Source organism: Athene cunicularia (genome assembly GCF_003259725.1).
Source record: "Athene cunicularia isolate RWA chromosome 9 unlocalized genomic scaffold, athCun1 chr9_part1, whole genome shotgun sequence".
In the NCBI taxonomy this organism is placed as follows: Eukaryota; Metazoa; Chordata; class Aves; order Strigiformes; family Strigidae; genus Athene; species Athene cunicularia.
Window position 1 is genome coordinate 26,192,192 of NW_020799110.1, and position 26,958 is coordinate 26,219,149.

General features: G+C 37.0%; 1 protein-coding gene across 2 annotated transcripts in view; it reads left to right on the plus strand.

The window, feature by feature from the left end:
- Positions 1-26,958, plus strand: part of RET (ret proto-oncogene) — an 84,057-nt gene that overhangs the window by 13,660 nt on the left and 43,439 nt on the right. The window lies entirely within an intron of this gene.

The following is a 26,958-nucleotide window of genomic DNA, read 5'->3' on the forward strand; positions in this document are numbered from 1 at the left end:
AGGCACTCAAAATTTACTGTAAAGTAACTTTCTGAATCAATGGGCATTTTCATTATAGGAGGCTTAAGAATATGTTTTAAAAAATTTAGAATCAAGCCTTCTTCTGAATATTTAAAGTTTGTCTGGTCTGTCTGCAGCTATCAGGTTACTTGGTTTGTTTAAATAAAAAAATCTGTAAAGTAATGATTCATCTGCTTGATCTGTAAGGTAAGGATTCCCTCTTCATATGCATATACCTGTCAGATCTGGTCCTGGACAGTTTTGGGCACTGATGTCATACTTTATATTTTAGCAACTTTTAACACCTATTCTTGTCAGCAAAGCTGGAAACATTTGTTGAGTGAGAAACCACCGTTTCTTGTCGTACTGTCACATCTCCCAACAGTTCTGGTATTAAGCCCTGCTTCCCTCACACTCGGTATGCAGAATGAATAAGGGTGTTTTAGTATGACTTCTGTTTTTATAGTTAACTAAGCTTTGAAATTGTCTCCTAAATCATTCTTGCCAACAGCATTAACTACCCGTTTGATGGTAGTCAGAGATTATTCTACAGTCAGTTAAAGGGTAACTCATCTTCTTTTGTGATGACAGAAAACATGGAGGGATGTAAAAGATAATGGCTAATTCAAAGCAGATCACTCTGTTTCTGGAAAACTATCAACTCCAAACAGAGACCTGAAATTTTGCAGCAAACTTTGAGAGCTCTTTCCCTTTGGATTCTTCAGTAAATTGTTATCTGGGGGAGGATGATGCGCTTGAATTATGATGCCTTTCATCATGAAGGGGTGAATTGCACATTAGCCTGACATTCAGAAGCCTGAAGAACTCAACCATTGTGTGTTTGCTGCTTCAAAAAAGGTAAGAGAGAGAGATGCAAAGTAGATAAGTGATGTGGTATTAAAGTAAGGTCTTTATCCTTCCCTCTCATTTTGCAGAAACAAACCCTTGAAAATACATCACTTAAAAATGTACTTATGCAGAGATGAGTCATCCCAGCTGTACGGCTGGACCAGGTAATGAGGTGACAGGAGCAGATGGAGCAGTGGAACAGCAGGTGAACTGATTCTTGAGTAAACACCTGTGTTTGCTTTTTTAAAATTTTCTTTTTAAAGACAGCTGCAGCAAAGGAACAAGAAAATACAATGTAATAACAAGCCATAGAAGGATATTTCAGGGAGGTAATTTTTTTTTAGAAACAGGCTGTATCTAGCTCTCTTCACATGGCAATTCCATCCATACTTACTTGTTCATCACCTGGGGTTGCTTCTGATAGGCAAAAGCTAGTTTTTTTGTTTGACAGCCAAATTGTTGCTGTGTCATTAGCTGCTTCAGAGAAATGTTGTTATTTGCTGTGGATGTGGGGGTGGGATCAAGAAAACATTCTTACTAAGTTTGCCTTGGTGTAGATCAAGAGCATTACTCCTTGATTTAATGTATTCATCTGGAGCAAGGCATCTTGCAAGCCCTCACTTATGAGGAAACTGGACAGTAAAAAGACTGGTTTGAGACTGGAGCAACCCACTCTTTAAACACTCCAAAACCCCATAGAAAACACTGTGTCCAGGACAAATTTAGACAGCCACCTGTTCTGAGAGGCTCTCTTTGAAGATGGGGGCAAAGACCAGATTCTTCTGTTATAGATGCTCTTAAACTTTGAGTGTAGAAGTAATTTACTTAGGCAGTATTTAGGTATGACAGTCACAAACACAATAAAAAGTTATATAGTAGATTGGTTTTGCCAGGGTATGATTATAATTACTCACAACTCTTGATGAGTATTGTGTACTGTGAACCATTTTTAATTTCCTGAGAACAATGTATAACTTAAGATATCTTTCTTCATCAGGCTGTTTGATTTATTAGAAAACTGCTAGATCCATGTATTGAAAACCCTGTTAATGACTGTTGTGTATCATTCCTACTGTGAAAAAGTGAGAAACATGTTAATTTATGTGTATTAAAATGTGAACATACATTTTAACATGCTATACATCTCTATATAAACTCTGTCAAAGATAAATAAAACATATATTCAATGGCATTCCTCCACAGTCATTATAAAGCAGAGTAGAAGTTGCCTTATTCAAGTGGTCTTTCTTCCTGTGCTACCACATACAAAAGAGGTTTTCTGAAAATAGAGGAAAAAAAAGATAAGAAATTTACAGTGAAAACCATTATCACAATATAGCTACACTGTTTAACAAACACTTTAGAGAAAACAATACAATATGCCAGCAAGGCTGCTTTTATTTCCCAGTATTTCTAATTGGCAGTGTGCAAAATGAATCTTGTTATGACAGATGTATTTTCACTACAAGTAAATTTTACTGAGTTAATTTATTTCACTTACTCCTTAAAAAGTCAATATGTTACTTGAGAATCAAGCAATTCTTCGATGCTAGTATCTTAAATAATTAAGGAAGGAAGAAAGTAAAGAAGTAAATGAACTATTAGGAAATAATAGCCATCCATCAAAAAGAGTTTAAGTTTTTTCCAAACATTATGACAAGTTTTGCTGCCTTCAGAGGGCTTGGATCAATCCTTATGACACACTCTAAAAAAAAAAAAAAAAAAAAAATTAAAAAAAAATCCTAGATGTTTCCATCCACAAACTTATTATCGATGATAAATCAGGGAAGAATATTTTGCACAAAGTTGGCAATTGTCTGAAAAGTTTTATAGATGTTTAATAAAAAAAGGAATTGGTTTATTTTTTGTTGCAAAGGTGTACTTGTGTTTTCCAGATAATATGCTTGCATGCTTCTGACTTGTAGTATGATTCAGGTATTTTTTATTGGCATCTTTCATGATTTATGGTTTGTTGAGTGACATTTTATTTCTTATTCAATGTAACAACTCAGATACTTCAATTAATCACTTTTATAAGTAAAACTGATGCACTGGATATTTATAGAGGAATTTTCAGGCCAGGGTCTTTGAGATGTTCAAATTACCAAGAAAACCATGGGGACAAACACAACTTGGTGTGTGCAGATATATATGAGTTGGAGGAGATTAAAGAAGGAGGCAGTAGCTGTAATGTCTAGACTAGCATTTGTGACTTGTAATACACTGCTAATATGAGTGTTTTTTCAAAGGGAGCTTAAGGTCTATTATGAATTTTCCTCTTCTGATAGAAGTGAAATAACTTTGGATAGGATCTAGCTTTGTGGATTTCAGCTGCAAAACTCTCATTAAATTCAATTTCACCTTTTGTGTTGGTTTTGAGACCCTGTCAGAATTTCATTTGGCACAGAGAGCAGTAAATTCATTGAGGAATACAGAGTTTTAAAAACCATGATTGCTTTCATAGTCCTGTGGTATGTAACCTGGCAGGACAAGTGTCTGTGCCCAAAGTTACTGAAGTTCATATCACTGTGTTCATGCTTAGATTTAATTTCTTAATAAAAATACTAAGTGTGGTTTAGGAAAAACACGGCAGTGTCAAATGATTAGTGGTGGAATGAAAAGATGCTCTTACTGGAAATCAAGTTCTTCCCTCTGATTTTTAAGGCATACAGTGATGAATATGATGCTGCTAATGTGCATTTTTTACTCTTAGAAGAAAACTTAAGAGCCATGTGAATATAAATGCCTTAAAAGAAAACTCATGTAGGTGTCTGAAGGGAAATAAGAAAACAAGGAAAATAATAACAACTTGAACAAACAGGTTATTTTCAGAGCTTTTGCATATCAAGATTCTTTACGTGGAAAAGAATAACCAACATGATCTCCTGGGATTGTGACTGCTAAGAGGCTTGTCACACACTGGCTTGTCAAGAAGTGTTTGACAGGCTGCAGAGGACAAAATGTCACATGAGGAGTTAGGAAAAATGGTTTCCTTGTCATTTCAGTTATTGGCCCAAACACTTTCATTTCACCCTTTATTTCCTCCTCCAGTTTATGGCAGTGGAGGTCCAATATTGTAAAAGCTCTTTGTGGTCTGTGAATGGAAAAGTACTCTTGGTTCTAGTAACTAAATATTACAGTTTTCTTGTTTGCTATATTCAAGCATTGCTGTAAATTTTTAACCATTTCAGTATACAGTTTAGTGGAAAAACTTGTCTTTGTTTCTCTTCTAGAGATGTTTCTTACTAATTCATTACAGGAGACACTGCAACATCGTGGAAAATGTGGATAAATGCTGTGAATTTACTCTTTTGGTGGTTTAAGTAGGATTCTTTCTTGGGTATTTCTTCTATTTGGAAGAATCAGTCAGGACTTGTGCCTGTTGTAATATAGTGTTTGTTTAAAGGCAGAATTCCAAATTCATTTGCTGGCTTTTCTCCTGAAACATGACTGTAACAGGGACATGGATACCTTAGAGAGTTAAATATCCTGCAGACTGGTTTGCTACTGATGTGCATACATAATTTCCACTGACAGTAATGGGAGTTACATGTGTATAGAAAGCAAAACAGACCCTTAAAAATGTTGGTTAAGTAATAAAAGGTAGTCTAAAGAGAGTGTGGAAGTAGGGAGGGGGAGGGTGACTTTTTTCTTGTCTTCTCTTTAACTTATCCTCACTCCACGAATGTTAGCTTAATATTACTTTTATGGATCCGCTCCTGATTTATTATGGCATGAGAAGTAAGATGAGATCCATGTGGAATGGGTAAGCAGAAGATGACTTTAAAATATACTTACTCTAAAGAGAATGAGAGAGAAAACTGAAGAGGCTGAAAAGGTTTCCCCTTCCCTGCTCCCAAAAGAATTAGAAGTTTTCCCATGTAGCAGTTGTATGATTGAAGAGTCTGCCATATCGATGTGCTGCTAAATATCTTTTGCACAGTAGCAAATAGCAGTGCTGAGCCTGTATGGCCAAGGCTCTGAGCATAGCTGCCCTCCCTGCAGTACTGGCTTGGCTGCATGGAGCCCCCGTGCAACAGGGCTGCCACACCAGTGTGTGGCGTGTGGACCTCAGGGCAAGAGATTGGGCATCCTTACCTCTGCCATGGCCCGGGACTGGGCTTTGTGCCCTGCTCCAGGCAAGGGCACTGCTCTGCTTGTGTAAGATGCAGATGAAAACTTAAAATTCTCTTCAGCAAAACAAGCAGTCCTGCATCCAAAATGTAAAACTGTCTATTGCAGTGTATTTATTGGGAACTTTACTGTCCTTTGCACAATATGGGTTATTTTGAACTCTAAAAAATAAGAAACTTAACTGCTTTGGATGCCATCAGGGTTTTGAGTGTTTTCCTCGAGCTTCAAATGAGAAGGGAGAAGCAAATTCCTGGATAGTTAGACCTGGCAATCTGTAGTCTATCCCCTAATTAAATTCTCTGCAACCACTGTGTTTTCATTGTTAATCAATGGACATTTGTCCTCAGAAGAAACTAACTCTGGGGAGTGTAAGAAAGGATAAAACTGTTGAGAAATCTAAATATTACACAAAAGGCATAAAAATTAAATTGTCCTTTTTCAAAATAACTGAACATCGTGGCATCTTAATAAAGGGACTGCTAGAATATGTTCTAATAAACCTCGGTAAAAACTCTAAAAATAACTACAGAGATATATTCTAAGTTGATTAGCAGCAATTGGACTGACTTAATGTAGTTGGATGATGTCATGTATAATATTCCTCTAAAGTAATTTCTGTAGACAAGCCATTTGAAGTCCTCCTGCAGCCAGCATAAACATCTTCATGTTGCGAAACTGAGCACTCAGACTAAAGCACTCAGTGGGAGAGCTCTGACATCTGACTGTTTTATCTTGTTTGAGCTACTGTGGCTTCCCTGTTAGAAGCAGCTTTGAAATGACAAACATCCTTGTTTTAGTGAAAATGTGGAAACTATATAATTATGTAACAATTCAGACCTCTTAGTTGTAGAATAATAATAGATTAATAAACATTAAAGATGGAAAGGACCTTTGAAAGTGTCTGTTTTCAAAGTTTCCCTGCAGTATGCATTTCCAGTATTCTGTCCAACTTGGTTCAATCTGTCCCAAGCAATGGGGACTGTTCCATGCTGTAATTCATCTCACTAGAAGGAGGCTTAAAAAATAATTTTCCTATATTTTGGTCTTGTTTTTGCATCTTCTTATACATCTCCTGTATACCTGCTCTTCTATTTTTACAGCCTCTAAAAGCTTCTAGTTGGTTAATACAGCTGGCATCTTCTTACAAAATTTTTGGAGCTGGGATTGTTGGGTTTGTGGAGATGGTTTCAGAGGGTTGTGTGGGTTGGGGTTTTTTTTGTTTTGATTTGTTTTCTGAGGGCCAAGGCATCCATAACTGATTTAAGTATTCAGAGTGTGGTACAGGGTGTAAATGTGGTTTCTACAGAAAGAAATTGCTGTGTCATTGCTCTGAGATTTTCCTGTTTACTGACCTAGATTGCTTTAATCTAGAAGCGCTTCTAAGTTTTTCTTCATCAGCTCTCCATGATATTGACAGTTTCCTTTTTTGTGCCATGGGGTACTGGGGTATCAGTCATTCTTGAATGGTTTCTGATTGGGGCACCACTATATCAATTACTGAATATTCATTTTGCTTATACAGTGGAGAAATTCAGCTGTCCCAAGATTTGCAGCTGCTGCCCTGCTTTTTACCACTTCTAAAGGTCAGAAGCAATACCTTGTGAGAAAATTATATAATTTTACTGATTTATTTTTGAAACCACAGGATTTTTTTTTTTTTTTCTCCAGAATGGTTGTTCATTGATTCAGTAAAGCACTGATGTGCAAATCCTGTCAGAAATTTGCACTAATCTCCTGAAACTGTCAAAGTGCCAAAGGCACTGTTAGTTACAATGCTGTCCTTAATCAAGAGGCCCGGCAAGGCCAGGACTGTAGCTTCTGTTCCTGTATTATTAAATATCAACAGCTAATAGCATGCTTAGTTAGTACTAGTTAATTCTTTAAATGATAGATTATTGGGGGAGAACACATCCTGTGGACAAGGGGAAAAGTCATTAACTTCCTTTTGGAGTAATGACATTTAGGAGCAGGCTTCAACATGCCCATATTTCGCCCCTTTCTCTGTTAGCCTTTGAGATTTCCTCTTTCTCTGATGCTTTTTGCCAACTGTACTGGATTGCCTGCCTGGAGCATTTAGCAGTTCAGTTTTCCCAGAGGGCTTACAACATGATTTTCTGGCTCCTGCTGGAGCATGGACCTACCTGCCTGAACTGGTACCCTCTTTAAAATCTCTGTTCTCTCTGCACTTAAGTGACTTGTCAATTGTGACCTGCAGAATCAGATGCATGTCTTACAGGTTTGAGAGTTGCTGGTGAAAACTTACTGTCTTCCTAGGAGTGGAATGCCAGTAGGATAAGGACTGACAGATTTTTCGAGTCTTTCTGTCTCTTAAAGACAAGTCTTAGTCAGTCAAATCAGTGTGAACCTATAGCGTTTTCAGAGAGGCTGACTGCCATTTTTATGTGCAACAGTGCACTCTCTATTCATCAGGAAATGACCCCAGAAATGTGTACCCAGCTGTCTCCATATCAGTAGCATCTATACATAGCAGCTGCTGATGTTTGTGATGATCATTTACTATTAGACCCTTCTTATTTTGGTGGATAAGCATTAAAAAAAATAGTTAAAATCTTGTAACTCAAGAACACCTAAGAGCCAAATTCAAAACTACTTTAGTACCACCATTGTGTTTCCTTAATCCATTAAAGCCAACATTGGATGATGTTCCCTGTATGATAGGGAGATGTGCAGTGTGCTCTGCAGTCCTTGTCCTTGAGTATCCCCTGGTGCAGCCCTGGTCTCAGGTCACTTAGACCAGAGGGGCCTCTGGGGCCCTGCAGCACCCTGCAGACTCCAGGTTACTTCCACAGGCTGTGTGGGAGCAGGATGCTCACAATTCTTCCAGCTGCTGAGGTGCTCACTGCAGAGCATGCCTTGGCTGTTAGCAGATATCATCTGCTAAGGCTTTGATTTTTTTTGTTGTTATTTTTAAATCTTTGTATCTGCTTTCATAAAGAGACTTTTCTTTTTAAAAAAAATTTGAAAGTCCTTTTTGTACCATTTACAAGAATCACAGCAAGAGATGAGATGATATCATGGCCAGGGCTTTAATCTATTATTTATTAGACCTCAGTTAAATGAGGTGCCTGTGACAAAGCAGGGTGTGTGGTTTTGGTTAAGTCCCCTGGGTCTGCTGGTATGCAGTGTATTAGGACTATCAGTGCAAAGCACTGAGACTAACTTTGTATTTGGATCATAATACATGCACTCCCCACAGCCCCCTACTTCCAACTCGTCTTTGCAAAGGAAATTATGTCCTTAAAGGCACAGATTGTAGATGGATTAGGTCTGTACTGAAGACATATTTGTGTTAGAGATTTTTACCCCATGGACATAGTTTTGCCAGCAAAACCCATTTAGATGTGGTTCTTAACCATTTTGTGCCCCAGTTCTCTGGGTGTAAAATGGGGATAAGATTCTTGACAACTCAAAGAGGAAGTGGGAATACATTAAAACATGGTGAGGCCACTTAGTGCTACAGTGTTGGGGAGGGATTCTGTAACGAGGAGGTATTATTTTGCATTTACGTTTTTTAAGAGCTTGGGAACTCTAATCCACACTGAAACCACACTATGTAATTTGCGTTCATTATTCTATGAAAATGCTTTGCAAGGAGGAAACCTTTCACATCTTGGCATAGTTTATAGCTGTTGTAGAACTGCAATTCAAACTGTCCTGTGCTTTTCTGATTGGGCGGGTAAATATTTATCAACCTACTATTGGAAATGCTTTTTCTTCTCTTAGGTCAGATATTGTGAAAAGAGCATAAGATCTGTGAAAAGGGATGAAAGCAATACATTGGGGATTTAAAAACTTTGTACTACCAAACAAAGATGAATATGTAAACAAACATGGTTACTTTTTTGTTACTGTTCATATGTTGTTAAACCATATTACTCATCCAGTCAGCATGAAAAATATTCAATCATTTTATGCTGTCGGGGTTTGGGCAGGAAGAAGTGTAGACTGGGAGACCTTGGACAGTGAGAATCTTCTGTGTGTATTTTGGTCTTCAAAGTAGCAGTACCCTATCAGACACATATCAGAAACCTTATTTTTTCAGTAACCTTAAAGCCATCTTTCAATAAATGTTACATTTTTGAGAACAGAAGTAACATAATACTTACAGGGGATTCTCAGGGCAGGACCAACATTTAAGCTCAGATTTGTCCTTTTTCCAACCATGTTACAATGTATACAACTAAAGGAAACTGAAATATATAGCCAACAGTGCAGGATAATCCAGGGGATGACTCTAAGCAGGTGTTTTTTTCAAGCAGTTGTTAAAGCTCCTAGTCCAGGCTTTGCTTCCCCCAAGCTATTGAAGCCCTCTGTGTTAGATCCGTGACTTGGAACACTGATCAGTGCAGTGGGCTTCTCATCTGTGCTGTTTCCTGACAAGGGTGAGACTTCCTTTATTTCTAAGTGCCGATAAAATCAGGATTTAGTTGCTATGCTCCCAGCCTACATCCATGTCAGCTGTGTATTAGGATACCTTCATTTTCTATGGTGTCTAGGCTGATACTAGAATGTCTCCAGTGCACTTCACATATCTTCTTGACAAAAATTCTAATGAACTCATTTACTTTGACCTTCTTTTTTTCCATTAATAATATTTAACCAATAGCAACATATTATCTTCAGTTTCACTGTTGATTGGTTTTGTTGTTTTATTTTGATGTTTTCCCCCCCAGTTGTGTGAACAGCGGTATAGTTGTCCTTATATGGAGCACTGGAAAAGTTGTAGTTATTACAAATGTTCAAAACCTATAAAAGGAGAAGAGTTCAGCAGTATGCTTCCTGTGTTTTTAAGAATGTATAGGAAAATACAGAAAATTTGGGAAACAGTTATACTGAAGTAGTATATACTGGTTAGACACAGAGACACTTTTCTATTTAGGCATATTAACTGACGATTTGTATTTGTGGTCATGCAGAATACAATGCTTGCCTGCTCAATTTGGTGTCGTAGTATCAATTGAGATTGATTTAATAGTATTTTCCTCATAAGAAGTGTTCAGGAAAGCAAATTTCCATTTTTTCCTAGTACGTTGTCCAGGAAAACAAAATTGGAATGAATTCTGTTAAAGTTATTGGAAAAATCATGGCTGCTCTCCTCCTGGAAAGAATAATGGCAAATTTCATTGGGACATCTGTTTGCTTATTAAAAAAAAAAAAAAAAAGTCATAAGGTTAACTTAGCTGCTTCTTTGTGCCACAGTTTTATTCCATTCATGGGAGAATAAATAGAGAAAATGTAATAATATATCAAACTTTATTGTGGTTAATGCCTTAAACATTGGAAATCATCTAGAATCTGTGATCAAATTACCAAACCACTATTATCATATTTTTAGTACCCATGCTGTTTCCATGTAAATAATGATGAACAATATGGAACCACTATGTTACTTAGCACATTTTATCCTTTTGCTGGGACTAAATAAAAAATGAGGTGGGGAGGAGCTGAGTGTCTGGAGGTAATACTGAGTTGGATTAAGTTAATAATGTTATTTCCATTTGGAATGTTCTGAGGAGTGAAGTACAGACCTGAATTAAGCTATATGTTAATTCAGCCTTTTAAGGCTGAAGCAAAACAGGGGTTAAGGTTTGTTGTTTTTTTTTTTTTTTTCTCTTGAATTGTGGTAATTTCATGAAATTTCTCTGCAGCTGGTCTGGGCAAGAAACCAAACCTTTCAGTCTGAAGTCTGATCCAGATCTGTAACTCTGACAGCAAATTTGTATACATGGAACTTGGTATCACCTCTTCACTCATTCAAAAAATTTTTAATTAAGGCATATTTCTTAGCTCGTTTGTAATTTCAGAAGTTTATTCCCACTAGTTTGCTAATCTGCCTGTCTTTTGCCTTTACCACGCTTATGTAGCAAATTATAATCAATATAAAAATACATTAAATCATCTGAAGCATTATAAATTGCACATGATCTGACCAGCCAGAATAATTTTTAGATGCTTAAAACATGTTTTCAAAGACTACTTTACAAAAATAACCTAACAATCTCCAAACTCACTTGCAGAAGGAGGTCTCTCTATATTGTGGAGTCAATGTTATTGGGCTATAATGTAGATAAATCATTGGAAATTTTAAGAGCGTAGTCAGCCTACTGAAATATTCTCCGTACTCCTCCTTCGATGTTTGCTGAATGCTTCTACACTAAGGTGAGAAAGGTGCACAGTAGCTGTGTAACCCGACCTTTGAACAGCCTGTGGTTGCAGTTTCCCTGAATGAACTTCTGCTTTTCAAGGTCTGCTGTCCTGGTTGAGTTTGTTTTAGAGGAACAACTAGTTTAGATGTTAAAGTCATGATGGAGAATCTGCATTATATCCAGATAAGTTTTCCTGTTGTTATTTTTGTGCTAAAAACTTTACTCCTATTTCTCTAGCTGTGCACACCCAGTTGTTAGATGTTCTTAATCTTCATTAGTTTCTAGTATCTTGTTTTACTAGTTCACTAGTTTCCAGTATCTTGTTTTGTCTTGTATCTTCTGATAGTCTCTGTTGTCCATTAATACATCTTTGACATAAAAGCACATTCATAGTTCTTAGTGCAACTGCACAATTAAATATTGCATTTCTACCATGTGCTATTTTGTAGGTATCCAAACAGACTTTAGAGAGTTTTGGTGTTTTGTCTGTTTGAAGTACAAAAGCTGTAGTTTGTTCATTAGGAGCATGGGGATCAGGGTTGCAGATTAACCAGCTGCACTGCCTGCATTCATGTGGTCACAACCTTCCAAATTTACCCCATCATGAGAGGAAGAATTAATTATCGTCCTAATTGACTGTTTCCTTGGATATAAGCAGGAAGGAACTGCTAGGAGGCAAAGTGATTAATCAGTTAAGCTAGTTTCATCATTCAAATGTGTGAGAAAGTTCATCATCCCAAAGGCAGAGTAAAGTAATGTCAAAATACAAGAGCCATCAACTCTTTCATTGGGCTTTCTGCTGTGTTTCTTTTGTCAGTTTTCAGAGGCATTGCAAAAAATAAAAATAAAAATACATGCAGTTGAGCCAGTCTGTGCTTGACAATCTGTATGGATTATCGTGGAAGAGATAATACAGCAATCTGTTCTCTTATCAGACATTGCATGCAGTCCTCATTAAAAGACCTTAGCATATGTTTTTCATGCAGATGGACAAGTCACATGTATCTCCCAAACAAATAACTCGGTGCTGCTATCTCATCAATCCTGTCAGTTGTGCCAATGAACTGGAGTTGCTTGGTTGCAGCCTCGGTGAATTACTACCCAGAGAGTAGTGAAATCATAAAGCTTTAGCTCTCAACTGACAGTGCCTTGTAGTGCTCCCCCTGCTTCCCTCAGCTGCTGGCCCTTCCTCTACCAGGGAACGTGGGAGGGCAAGTGAACTTGAGGGCAAGTGAAAAACTTCTGGAAAAAACCCTGAACCGTGATTATCTTCAGCTCAGGATATTCTGGTTTATTGTAGTAGACTGGCTTGTAAACAGCAGCTTTTACAGAACAGTTAAGTTTTCCTAGCTTTGGCTGGCAATGTCTGTCAGAGAGAAAGAGAGAAGAGAAAAGATGAGTAACTCTCTTCACTTGCACTGGAGTACCTTTGTCCAGGACTAGGCACCACAGATCTGGGTTGTCCATACAACTGTTCTGGGCAGAGCTGATTTAAAGCTGATTTAAACCCAGCTTGCTGCTTTAGTCATGCACAGTTCTGCAATGTGTTGGCACAGCTGAGGTGGCAGTGCAGGAGCAGAAAAGGTGAAATGTGGGTGAGAGGTGCTTTTGCTGGTATTGCCAATAATGGCAAAGGTCTGTGACACTAATGTCCCAGAGCCTTGAGGCACAAGCTCAACACAGAGCGTATGAGTAACTTCCTTTGCTTCAGGGGAAGCACTCATGTGCTTATATTTAGCCGCATGAACTATGTTTCCAGGCCTGGAAACTTCATTGTGGTATGTTATTTTAGGAAACGGTCCAGTTTCACTCACTTTTATCTGTCAATAACTAGAAGCCCATTCCAGATAGAAATAGAAGACTTTCTGTTTGCCTGAGCTCTGGAGTGCTGAAGGCGTCAATCTTGTGACAAATGAAAGAAAACTTGGGAAATAAATCTGCGCAGGAGGTTAGGAGGGACGTGAAACTATAGGAAAAATGTAAGTTCTATAAAGTTAACATTAGAAAAACTAATAACAATTTTATAAGATCAACTGGATGTAGTCATGTATTCAGATTTGTACACGCTGAATACTCTATGAGCAATTATGCTAAGCAGTTCTTGATTAGGGTTTAAAGTCTGTTTGTGTGTATCTGTATTACTACTTCTGTTTGATTTTCCCAGATGTGTATTCATGCTTATGAATGAGCATGTACTAATACATTGTCTAGTCTGTGGATAACCAATATAAAAATTCTGTTGAGTTGTAAATTGTTTAAATCAGGATAGAAATATGAGCAATATTAATATAGTCCTTGCTTTGTTTCTCTATTTTTAACATTGGACTCTCTAATGATGATATGCTGAATGTTAGCTAGCAGCTTCATGTTTGAGCTTTCCAGGGTAAATTAATTGTTTTAGAAAACGGGGTATTCTGCATACTTAAGAAGAGACACATTTAATCCAAATTGCTCCAGAAGAAACATGATTACAGTTTAAATATGCAATTAAATTTTTTTCTGATTATAATTGAGCTATGCAGTGTACTTTATATTAGTATATATATTTAAGTGTGGATTTTATTTATATATGCCTGCTTTTATAAATATTAAATCCATAGCTTTCATTCAAAATTTGCCACTTTTATTCTTTTAGCATGATATATCTTTGGCAGATGGTTCTCATTTTGTAAAATGAAACATTTTTAGCAAGGTCATCTTTCATTTGTGTATCGCTTTATTTTCTTGAATCAGAGATAAAATCTAGGAAATAATATTGGAACATAATAGTGTGATGAAAATGTCTTTTGGACAGCATTCTTTTGGGCTCAGCATAAAAGGGGTTGTCTCAAGTAGTAGGGCAAGTGGCTCTAGGTGGCCTTGCTTGAGGAGGGGCACCTCCAGAGGTGTTTGCCAATCTTAGGCATTTAGTGATTCTGTGATGTGCTGGTTTTAATAAGTCTATAGCACAAGACAATGGTTTCTGAACAAATGCTATCTATTTGTGCATTCTCAATTTTCCTTTAATAAAAGTGGAAAAGATATTGATATCTGGAAATGCTTGAGAGATAGACAAGGTGTCTCAAAAATGAACCAGACTACCAGGAATAGGGTAATGCTGGAAAAACAGAAGTACAGTCTGCAGGTGAGCAAGATGCTTTACTCTAGGTCCAAGCCATATTGCCACGGAGGTTGCTCATTCTATTCTGGACCTCAGCCTTATGACTATGGAGGTCTGCTGTATACCTCTACTCTCTGTCTCTTGCTCCAGAAGAGGGTTATATTTTGCTCATACATTTGTATAAGTTGATTTACTCTGCTTTTATTCAAAGAAAAATGAATTAAACCCGTAATGAATAAATCTAATTTTAAAATTACATCGTTGATCATCACTGCAGCAACATGCAAGGTTCACCAGTCAAATGTATAAAGTACAACACAAAATAAAATATATGCAGCTAGGCATTCCCATTTTGAGAGTCAGAGCAACGTGATCTTTGTAAAAAGTGTTATTTTAACCAAACTGGGTCAGCCAAAGAGCTTTGAGTTGAGTAGATCCACAAAGGCCTTATAGCGTCCAATAAAAAGTAGTGGGTTTGATGATATGTAGACTGACTGAGTCCACTGGGTTTTTTGGTAAAGTAACGCTCATTCAGATGGATGGGGATCATTGAAGAATTACAATCAATGTGCTATATTAATTTTGGCTTAAAAGGGAATATTGTCAACTTGAAAACCAAAATATTGCTTTTGGTAATAGAAGAGAAACAGACATATTAAACTCTTAGAATAGTGCAAATAGTCCAAATACCATTTTGAACCTAAATTCTAGACAAAATGGTTTAAAACAACATATATCGTTACCCAAGGAGTGGGAGCTGAGACTTTTATGTTTTCCTTAGCACAAGTTCTTGAAACAGAATTTTCTCATTCTTTTTGAATGAACATTTTTATGCAACACTCCCCAGGGATGCATCTTTCACTCCTTAGGTGTAACCCATACTATCACACATTTATGTCATTGCAGATACTCTAAACTTTCAAGTATGTACAAAGTGTTGCCTGTAGTCTCAAACCTGGTGAAGTATATAGGGTTCTTGACCTCTGCAAGTTTGGATGAGGCCAGTGATTGTATTAAAAATAGAAATTTTCATTAGGTGTGCCTGTACTGTCATTTGATCTGAGTCTGTAATCTGGGACAGGCTCAGCATTATTTACACAGTAGCATGAATTCACATGTGCATTGAACCTGTGGTCTCAGAGGAGGAGACCTGAAGTACTGTATGTCCAGGCTCTCCTTTGTGAAGTTTGGACAGGCTTGGCATGGTAGTTCCAACTGTGGTATCTCCCAGCCAGTTAGCTTCTACCTCCCACTCAGCTCTCCTCAAACTATTTCCAATCTAAGAGCCAAGACTGTTAATGAAAAACACCTGATCCTTAAAATATGAAGCATTTAAGTTAGGAAACTTTTGAGCCCACTGTGCATCCTTTAATGGAGACATAGTTGTCAGTCTGTGGTTTTCAAGATTCTGCTCTTCCAGCAAAACCAGGCAGATGGTGAGCTTGAAAATTAGTCAAAACTGCTGGCAAATAATAGGTCTACTCCTATGAATCTCACCCTTATATATTGCTACCAAAATTTCCATCCTGAGTTCAACACGAACTATAATACATGTAACTAATCATCTGATGCCTAATAGTTGTTTTCCATCTTTCTGAAGCACTCAGTTTTATATGTAAGTATGTAAGTGCATGTGGAAGTCAGTAAGTCACACAGTAAGGGAGATATATTGTGTTTGCATCACAGGAAATGGGACTATAGGCTGAGTGCTTTGAGTGCTCTTGACATTTTTTTTTTAATATATAAATGTTGTGTGAGTGATGTTATCCTTAAAAATGTTAGTGAGGAGGACACCTTTGCAGGAGATCAGATACTTTCATCCTAATTGCTTCCCACAATTGTCTCATCTCTCAGTGGACTAGTGTATTTGCACCTTTAAATGGAACTGGGATGCTGAAGCACTTGGAGACGGATGGATGCAGAGTACTTCCAGAGGAATGGGCAGAGTGGTGTGAAGGTGCCAGTCTTCACTGGGTAGCTCCTCTGTACCAGGAACCAGTAGGTTTTTAATTCTACACTGTATACAAAATTCACAAGTTAATTGGGTTAGCTAGCTGAGCAAAGTCTTCTCCACTGTATGGAAAAATATGGGAGGTCAGACCTTTCTCATAATATATAAAAACTAGGGAATAGTCATTGTCAACAGCAGTGCCTTTGGACCAATTCATGGAGGCCTAAAGCCAGAATCTTACCTCTTCCTTGAAATCAGTGTTTTTTAAATTGGTAATTGCTTTAAAAGTGGAGAAATATGCAAGAAACTGACACATACTTATTTATTTTCCTTCTGACTGCTTTCATCTTTGCCAGCGGGTGTATGGGAACTCCCAGCTAGTGCCAGCAGAACTTGTCAATGTTCATTCCAGAGTAGAGCAACAGGAAAGCCACAAAATTCTTTTAAACAACTCTGCCATCACCTTCCTCATAGCGAAGTCTCATTAGAAAAGTGAGCAGTTGTCCAGCACATTTTGCTGTCCTTCAGAAAAATATTAGCCCATCAGCAAAAGAAATGTGCACCAAATATATATAAAACACCTGTGGTTGGTTAATGCTCTGGGAAATAGAATTAATCGGGGAACCTCTGAGACATGAAGACTGATTTATACACTGGATCTCTTATTCTACAGCCTGAAACCAGGAGAATATTATTCAAGAATGTTCCTAGGTACCTGCCTGAGTTGACTGTTGTATTAATTTTGCATCATACATGGAGAGGCAGTGTTCAGAACCAGTGTGGATCCACATTAAAATCGAAACGGAGTTTCTTAATTTCAGAAAGGCCTGGGTTACCAAACAATGCTTTTGGTCACCTTTTTTTTTTTTTTTTTTCTTTCCAGAAGAATCATCTCTGCTTAAGTTTTGAATAAAAAGAAATACAGATAACATTTTGTTATGAATATTTCATTATGTTACAAAGATCATGGTGTATTTTGTTCTTCCTTATCTCCATTTTTTTTTTAATCACAGCTGCAAATTGGACCTTTGATCTGAAAGTTCCCATTCCAGCATTTTTAAATCCCATGTAGCCTAAGAATCCCAGGAGTTTAGTACAGAAGGTTGGTTTTTTCCATTTCCTTTCTTTCTGTCACACTGACTTCGCAAATTCTAGGAAAGTTTAGCTTCAGTTTTGAGCCCTGAATCTGTCAGCAGAGCAGATTTATGAAAGGAAGAGTACTCTGCAAGCATTTTATTGGTATCTGTAGCATAGAAAGAAATCTGAAAGTTATAAAGGTTTGTATGTTGTGGTCTCTTTTTGGCATGAAATGTAGAAGTTTATAGTTAATTATAAAATAGGAATAAGTAAGTGTATGCCCTAAGTTTAAGCTCTGTTAAGTTTTTACAACAAAAAGCATCAAGCCAAGCAGCTATTTATTTCTGATCCAGGGAAACTCTATTTTATGAACAAGCATTCATGGAAAAGCCAATGCACTTGAGTCTTAGCCACTACATAAAAACCTGCTTGGTTTGTTGATGCCAATGTGTCTGTGGTGGTACTTTTTATTTAAGGCACAGGTCAGACTTTCTGAACAGAGAGACTAAACCTGCAATTTTTAATTTACATTTCTGTGGTATTCAGTTGAAATCTGAACTTCTACTTTCATTACGTATTATGTCTTTTGGCCTGTGAATATTACTGCTTTGATAAGGAAAGAGAGGAGAGCAGAGGAAATGAGGATTTTTGCTGACACAAATTTAAAACATGAGCTTTGCTGAAATGGTGCAGCAAGCATCTTTGCAGAGTTGAAAAATCAAAATGCCTTGGTAAAATGTGCATGGAGATACTGTGCTGGAACAAGACCTAGTTACTTCTTTGTAACTGGAGATGTTTTCAGCTCATAAACAGAGCAGAAAACATCAATTTCGCCACCTGAGAAAAATGTAAATGTATAAACTTTGTGCTTCAATATTCTTTTTGGGATGGGGTGCCCAGGGGGTTAGTCGTTGAACAACTGTACTTACTTTGACTCTGGGACTGTCACTTACACTTTTTTTTATACATCAGAATAACTGCTCTGGTAGTCTTACAGTTCAGAATAAATGTCAGCATCAAGGACTATCTATGTGCATCAGTGCAACCCAGGACTCAGTACAGACCTCGATGTAGTAGAAATCACTTATAATTAAAGACAGTAAGGGATCAGAAATTATGCAAGAGAAATGCTGATGCTTTCTGAGTAGAGAAATCTTTATCAAAAGTGACTGTATGAGAAATATAAAGGAATTACCTTCACTTCTATTGGCACTGGAGGATTAGGATACATACATAGAGTAAAAATTTAACTTTCTAGTAAAAAGCTTTTTAAAGTAAAAGAAGCATTGAAAGATTTATGAAATACATTAAGTAAATTCAGTCTTTAATAATCAGAGGAGGATTGTTTTGTATCTGTGATTGTTTGGCAGTCTGTAGTTGTCATGCCCTGTAACAACGGACTGGGCTAGAACCCAGAAGTTCACTTAAAGGAAAATAAAGCTTTTGTAAACTCCTGGAAAGGCCCCTGCTATTCCGGGTTTTACTGCTGCTTTTATTACTGTTTCTTTTAGTCTTCTCTAGTTGATTGCTATAACTTGTCAGGAATACAATGTAGTTCTTATCTGTCTTAAAGATAGTTGAGAAGAGCTGTCTAGAAAAGCCATTGCTGTCAAATGCATATCATTACTTGTTATGTCAGCCCACTTCCAAGCCTTGTCGATACAATTTCTGCCCTTTGCTGACAACACTTATGCTTTAAGACAACAGCATAATGACTAGCTACTGTGCAGTAATGACTAAAAGTCCCCAAAGGAAAAATTATTCTGTTTAATAAAACAGTGATGTTCACCACTGGGATGGGGGGGTGTGTGTTCCTTGTGCCTTTTTTTTTTTTAATTGATGGCAGGTACAATATATATTTTTATGAAACTATTTTAAAAGCAAGTCTCTATTGTAAAAGCACTTAAAATGTATTCTCTGCCAGTGTCTTAGGGATTTAGAGGATCAAATGCATATTTGTCATACGGTATTTTAGGTCTTCTCATATTTTTGTTTGAAGCATGTAAGTATATTTCTTGGAAGGAGATAATATAAATTAAAAATTTTAAAATTACAAAATGACAAGACCTTATCTTCTGCATTTCATCCCATAGATCACTGAAAATATAATAATCTAAACCTAAATGCTCTGTTAATTCATGACAAAACTTTAAATAAATAAATAAGATCATCATTGCACTGAGATTTCACTTCCTGGATTGAAAAATCGAATTGCAGGCTCATAGCTCCCTTGAGTGTTCGGAAAGAGAATAGCAGCTCTTAATAACAGAGCACTTTCCTGTGAGAGGTGGATGTTCATGTCATTACCATTTTTCTGGAAAATTTTCCAATGATTGCCTCCTACTGTAAAGCAGTAATGATAATGCTGTCTCTTTCTTTCATGACTGCAGGAATTGGAGAAAATGAGGGAAGATAGAGATATTAGATATGGATAAGAAACAATTCAGGGTGAGCTATTTCCTATATCACTACATAAGGTCTAGCAGGCTAATTTTTACACATCTGCACAAATAAAAAGTTGGTTTTCCAGTGCAAAAAATCAGTCAAAGTGCTACAAAGTCATCCATTCCCTAGAAAATGAGAAGGTGCCACATGCACCTTTCCTCTGAAAAACAGACCCCTCTTATCATGACTTGGGTAGAAGGGCCACTGTTGTTGATCAAGAAGAATTAGACATTGTGCAATTATCCTAAACTAATACTGTTACTATTTGATCAAGAGTTACCATTTTGTTAATTGTGAGAAATATTGGTACATATTTCACTTGAGTGTATTCACCCTATGAAGATGGCTTACGCATAAGAAAGAGATGGAGGTGTTTGTGGTCATTAGCGTCAGAATTGCACTGAGCTGTCAAAGTGATCCCTGATGTCTGACTGTCTATTTATAACTGGCAGGAAGACTCAAGTTAGTTTGATGATGCAGAATCAAGTGCAGCTGGAGGAGAGGAAATGGGGAAACTTGAGCTATAGTAGTAATGGAACGCAGGAGTTTGTGCATGTACAAATCTTTGTCATATATCAACAGTTAATTGTTTTTCATTCATTTTCATGACTTGCTATAATGAAAATGTAGTACTCTATTAAGGAAGCAGGACAGTGATCTAAATCTGTATCTTAATTTAGGAAATGCATTGTGATACTGATGTTTTTTTGACTAAGATAATGAATTTAAGCTTATTTGTCTTTACCTTTAAGGATCTTTTTTCTTATCAAGTATGCTGAACAATTTTCACAGATAAGAGTATCTTGTGATTTTTTTGTGAAAAAAAATATATATAGTTGTCAGTACGTTGTTCTCCAGATCACTGCTATAATGTTTACCTTGTTTGGCACTGGTGAAATAAATATATGTGAAAGCTATTTAAAGCATAACAAGAGTTTAGGGCTCTTGCATGTTGCTACATTATTAATTGAGGATTTTATGGGTTTGAGATTTACAACTGGTGTGTCAGTTTTAGCACAGAACAGTGATACATCACTGGTCTTCTCTAGCTTCTCATTGTCACAATCTCTGTGTATACATAATACATAAACACATTCTAAAAGGCATATAGTGTGAACAGAGGGTGAATAGAAAAACAGGTCTTTATTTTTAAAATTAGAAATAAAACAGCAGATTGAGTTCACCTTCTTGTTTTTGGCATCTCTTGTCATATAATGCAGAGTGATTCCACTTGCCAGAAATATCAGCAACATGAATGATCCCCATATGTGTTAGGTTGTCAGGGTTAATTGAAACTGATGAAAACAAAATAAAATTGCTAAAAAGAAGTGGTAGATAAGGGTGACCTAGTGGTAACAGAGCAGGGAGCTTTATAAACGTGGTATTAAAATACTTTCAGTTTTGCCTTCTTGATAATCTCATCCCCTTTCCACAAACCAACATAATGCAGAAAATAGAAGTCCATTTAAAATATTAAATGAATCTTTGATTGCTTGTATCTCTTATATGTATATCTTGAGCCGTGCTAGGTTAACCCCTAGACCTATCCAGTTCCTGCTGGGGACAAATATGTTGAGAGAATGAACCATTATTATTCCAATTTATATTTAACAAAAAAGGGTACATAGGATTGTACGAGATGTTTCCAGTGATAGGGAAGTAATTACAGCAATCACAGTAGAGATGCTTCCTGGTTTCTGATGCTGAAACTGCTGAAACCTTTGTCTACCTCCAAAGATTGAACTACTATTTTTTAAAAGTAATTTCTTTTCTTAGCGTTCCTCTTTAGACAGATTCACACTGAATAAGGTGCTATTTGGTTACAAAAACATGACTTGTATTTTCTCATGCAAAAATGAAAAAAAACATTGTTTAGAATATTCCCAATTAACCTTCCATATTAAAGTTGGAAAAGGATATATAGTTTGTGCATGGGGGCACAATTTGAACCTATCGTTAATCCTGTTTCTTTTATTGTTTGTATACTTGTTAGACACAGATACTACTTCAGCATAAGGTAATACAAGAAATAATTTTTTGACATTGTGGATTAATATTTCTTTTCTGTTTACCACCATGGGCTTTATGATCCTGCAGATCACGAGCTGAAATGTATGGAAAGCCTCTTATATGGACGTTGTAGTGTAATTGTTTCCTTTTGCTTCTGTATAAACAGACTGAGTCACCTCCAGGTAGCCCTCCCTGATGGCTATTTTAGCTAAAGAAAATAAATGGTTGAAAATAAAGCTCTAAGTATATATGCATGTATATTTTCACAAATTCTTAATCCAACTAATATTTTTTAGGATCTTATTTTAATCTTGATACATACATAACTATGTACATGTACACACATGCTCTACCTTCACGTTTCAAGTGAAGATTTTTACCTGTCATTTACTTTAAGCAAGACCAAACAAACCCTCAAGCTTTACAGCTTTTAGCATGGGCTCTCTTTGTGAGAGCATTTCTCTGATGCTTCTAAACTCAGGATTAGTTATCCAAGAGAAATACAGAGAGGTCCTTGGAAATACAGAAGTATGGAACGTGATAAATCGCGTCCATATAGAGCTGAATTAGAGTGGTATAAAAATGAAATATGTCATAGAATCATAGAATACCAGGTTGGAAGGGACCTAAAGTATCATCTGGTCAAATCTTTCTTGGCAAAAGCATGGTCTAGACAAGATAGCCCACTATCCTGTCCAGCTGAATCTTAAAGGGTCCAATGTTGGGGAATCCACAGCTTCTTCCCTGGAGAGATTATTCCAGTGGCTGATTGTTCACATTGTGAAAAAATTTCCTCTTGGGTCCAAGTGGAGTCTCCACAGAAGTAACTTGTACCCATTACCCCTCATCTTTTCCATGTGACTCCTTGTAAAAAGGGAGTCTTCATCTTCTTTGTAGCCACCCTTTAAACACTGGAACATGGTGATAACATCTCCCCTAAGCCTTCTTTTCTCAAGGCTGAACAAACCCCATTCTCTCAGCCTTTCCTCATACATCAAGCTTCCAAGGCCTTTGATCATCTTTATGACCCTCCTCTGGACCCTCTCCAGCCTGTCCATATCTTTTATGTATAGCTGTTTTGTATATGTCATCTTAATTTTTTTTATGCTGCCTTGTAAGCATCCTAAATTTGACACAGATGTAAATAAATTCTATGAAATATTTATTAATGTAATTTGAGCTGCAATACAAATAGTCAGTTTCCTTGTCTTACATTTCAGCACTGTACTCCTACAGAGCAAAATTATATCCAGCTATTCTCAAGGGATTAAGCTATACTTTTAAAAAACAGGATTTAATCACACAAATATGGAGGAATGACAGAATCAGGATCTGAAGAATTTTCAAAAACCCCTGCAATCTCTTGCAAAAGTTTTCTGTGAACGTTAATTTCTGTGAGAGATGGCTTGTTTTAGTAACACTGGTATTTAGAACAATGAAGCATCAAAAACTTGCCTTCTTGCTGAAGTGAAAAAAAAATAATCCAAACAACAAGGCATAAGAAAGCAAGAGAAATGAAGCTTTTAGCCTTTTTTTTTGCACTTACAGAAGTTCAACAGTGAGTTTCTAAAATTTACCTAGAAGTACAGGTTCTGAAAGGAAAGTGTAGGTACACGTGTGACCTTGGTCTGAACTAGGCATTGGTGAGAGCTTTAGTAGAAGCATTGTCCCATTCTTTGGTAGATACTGTGCTGCACAGATTTTCCATTCTTGAATTGAGACAAAATGAAAGTCTTGACTGTTCTCATAAATCCTATTGAAGTATTTTCTTTTTGACAAATTTAGGGTCTGTCTTTGATCTTGACCTTTTAAAATTTTATGCTAAAAATGCCTGATACAGGGAGCAATCTTTCTTTTTATCTGAGTCATCTTTCAGCTTTACCAGGTCTACCTTATTAATGTTTTGTGGAATGCATTCTCATTTTCCATAGTAGCAGCTTAATATGGGTGGTCGGCTGAGCTCTTTATCAAATATTTGTATCTACTTAATTACTGTTTTCAGTCTAAAATTCAGGGTTGTTTTCAATATGAGCATGGGAATCTGGTGAGGAAAACCACAGGAGAGGCAATTAACTTAAAGCAGACCAGTTTAACAGGTCTGGAACATATTCTAGTAGTATTGTTTCTGTTTACTATCACTTTGTATGGACCTGTTCCCTCTGAAAGTGTAATTTTCTGTAAAACACATTATTTCACTGATTCTGCTGCTATTGAAATTCATTCTATCATTCTCTAATAATTGTGCTGCATTTAAATGTACATAACAGGTGAAACTTGGCGATTACACAGTTCCATAAAGTTTGAGCATACTTTCAGAAAATCCTTGTACAAAGCATGATCTTACCCAACCACTCTAACCTAGGGTCCAGATGAGCAGCTTTATAAAAAAGTAATTAATTTCATTTTCACTTTAGTAGAGTTTCTTATGTTCTCTGGTTCTTATCGCATCTGTTACAATTTCTGTAATGATCAGCTTAAAACTAACACACCTAAAAATAAATAACATGCTGCTGAGCTACATTAATGAATTGCTAGTTAATTAAATGTATGCCCGATCTTTTATTTGTCACTGTTCTAGTGACTCTCGGATGTACTCGGAGTTACACCTAGGCACTAATGCTGCAGCTTAAACTCAATGAGCTGATGACAGACTTTGACTGGGCTTCTCTGTATAAAACCAGCAGAAATTTTTAATAATTGTGTTTGTGCAAGATAGTCTCCCCTGAGCAGTGATTGTACATCTGGGATGGCCAGGGAGGCTGGCCTACCTTGGCACCTGGACATGCAGGCACATATCACAGGAAGCAGAGCAGACCTGGGGTCCCTCCAGCCCCAGTGCTGTGTCCTCGTCTGGCACAGGCTGTCTTGTGCCATGACTGCGTGGCCAGCCGAGGAGCTCAGAGAGTTGAGTGAGTGGTGATGCATGGTGCAAGCTCTTCCCCAGCCTGCTGACTCTGACACTTGGTCTCTCACCATGACTTAAGAAAAGGAAACGGTCAGTTTGTGCTCTGCCATGAAATGCAGGTATGAGCTGAGCTCCAGAGCTGTTCCTTTCAGAGATGTTCAAGTAGCTTTTCAGGGTGCTTTGTTTAAACAATAGTTATGTTTTGCCCAGGTGAATATTAGTTCTCTGAGTGGTTATCTCTGGTGATGTGCAGCCAGGTCTATTTGAAATAGTTCTTCTGTGATTACCTTGTAAATGAGTCCCAGTGTAATGATGCATAGTGCAGTGAGGAGTGCTTTATTTAAAATCCTGCTACTGAACCCAAGGAAAGGTTGGAGTGATTCCCTGTGTAGTGTGGAGATTGATCTCTCTAAACCATCTCTGAATGAAGAAACATTCACCTAAAAGCTGGCAAAACAATTTTTATTCTTTCAGAATAGATCAACGTGTTAAATGGTGGATATTGTCTTGAATACCTTGCGGGGTGTTCAATCCATATGGCATTGTTTCCAGCTATACTGTTTCATGCTACCTTTCCATTAAGTGATGGTGTTTTTTCTAAATTACTGACTTTTGGGTTTATGAGGGCAAGTTTGTTTATTAATTCTGTAGCATCTAGGAGGGTACTAAGTGGGCAACTCCTTTAATTTAAAATATGACAAGTGCATTGCTGCTCTGATGAATAGAACACTGGGTTTATTAATACTAGTAATGGAACATAATGGCTACTCATCAAAAGTCAAGATAATTATTTCAGGAACACAAAACTAACCTTGCCAGATAATTGCTTGTTGAAATCTGATGCTGCGCAACAAGTAGAGGTTTATTAACAACAGATGCCCACATTCACCTGTTATTAAATCCTGTATGTTACAATGATAGGGTTATCATAGGGTGAAAAGCATACCCCTTTTCTTGGAGATGCATGTCAATTCTTGATTAACAATTTTGATTACGAGGATTGTTTTATTCTTAATAAATTGTTGTGTTGTCCTCCAAAATGCTGGGGAGCTCTTAGGTTCTCAATCCTGGGTTCAAGAGTAAGATAGCTACTACATTTTAGTGACTGGCAGTTCACTGGTTGCTACAACCTGCACCGGTTTCTCTTCAGAAGAGGATGGTGTGGATGGGTATTTTGTCTTGTGGGCCAGGGTGACACGATGCTCCTGACCAGTGGTCCTGCCCTGTGTTGGTTGCCCTCTCTTATCATCTCTAACATGCTTTGAGACTCTGCAAGTGATCCACACAGACTTGTGATGGTTTTCCAGTTATCTAAGTGCATCCTTTCCCAGAGCAAATCCTGTGACTGGGATAATTTGTTTCAAAACAGGTTTTCTGAAATCATCAATTGTACCTTGAACCATGGTTACAAACATTGTTTGGGAGAATGTCTTACAGTGAAGTCTTCCTCTGTGCTAATAAAAAACTTCAGGCCGCTTCATTTGTGACTAAAAAGTTAAATTGTTTTTCACCATTGTGGTTCATGGTAAGAGTATAATGTTGCTAAAGATAGTTCAACAACTTTCATCAAAAGTAGTCCACCAATGCTAATCAAAACTACAGTGACAAGCATAAAAATCACTAAAAACATATAAAGATTTTTACAACAAATTTTGTACAAAAAATATCAATTTTTATCAAAAAAGTCATTATTTACATAATCATTCATGACTGAAAAAAGCCACATGAAAAATTGCCCTATTTCAAAAGGCAGTCATGAAGGCTTCAAAGTATATATAATCTCATAATCTAACTTCTCCACTCTCATTTTATCTGCTTTCTCTCTCTGGAAAACTGCTGTCATAACTATATCTATTTCCTGTAGGAGCTATTAGTCAGTAGTATTACATCTGCTTAAACATGATAGCTTTTCTTTTCTGTATGTCACTGATATGCTATTATCACGTAATATTGCTCATCCACCTGAGGTTGCTGGTTTTTTTTGTAGAATAGAGGAGAGCTGAAGCATCACCTAAAAAAAACTACAGAGATTCCAAAATATTTCAATAACTCTCATGTGTTCTCTCTCCCTCATGTTACTCATGTATGTTACAGAGCACAAGCTTCTCATGGTATATATCAGTGTTGTAATGTGAAATGTTTCTCTGCTTTTAAGTCCTAAGTAAAATCACTTTAACCATCACTTTTGAGTGTAGCCATCTCAAGTCCTCTTTATTTAAATGGCAGATTCAATAAAAATTCCATCTAGTTTCCAGAGGAAATTTGCACAAGTCCTTGGAAATCGATTCCCCCCCCCCCCCCATGAAGGAATCTTCCTCTC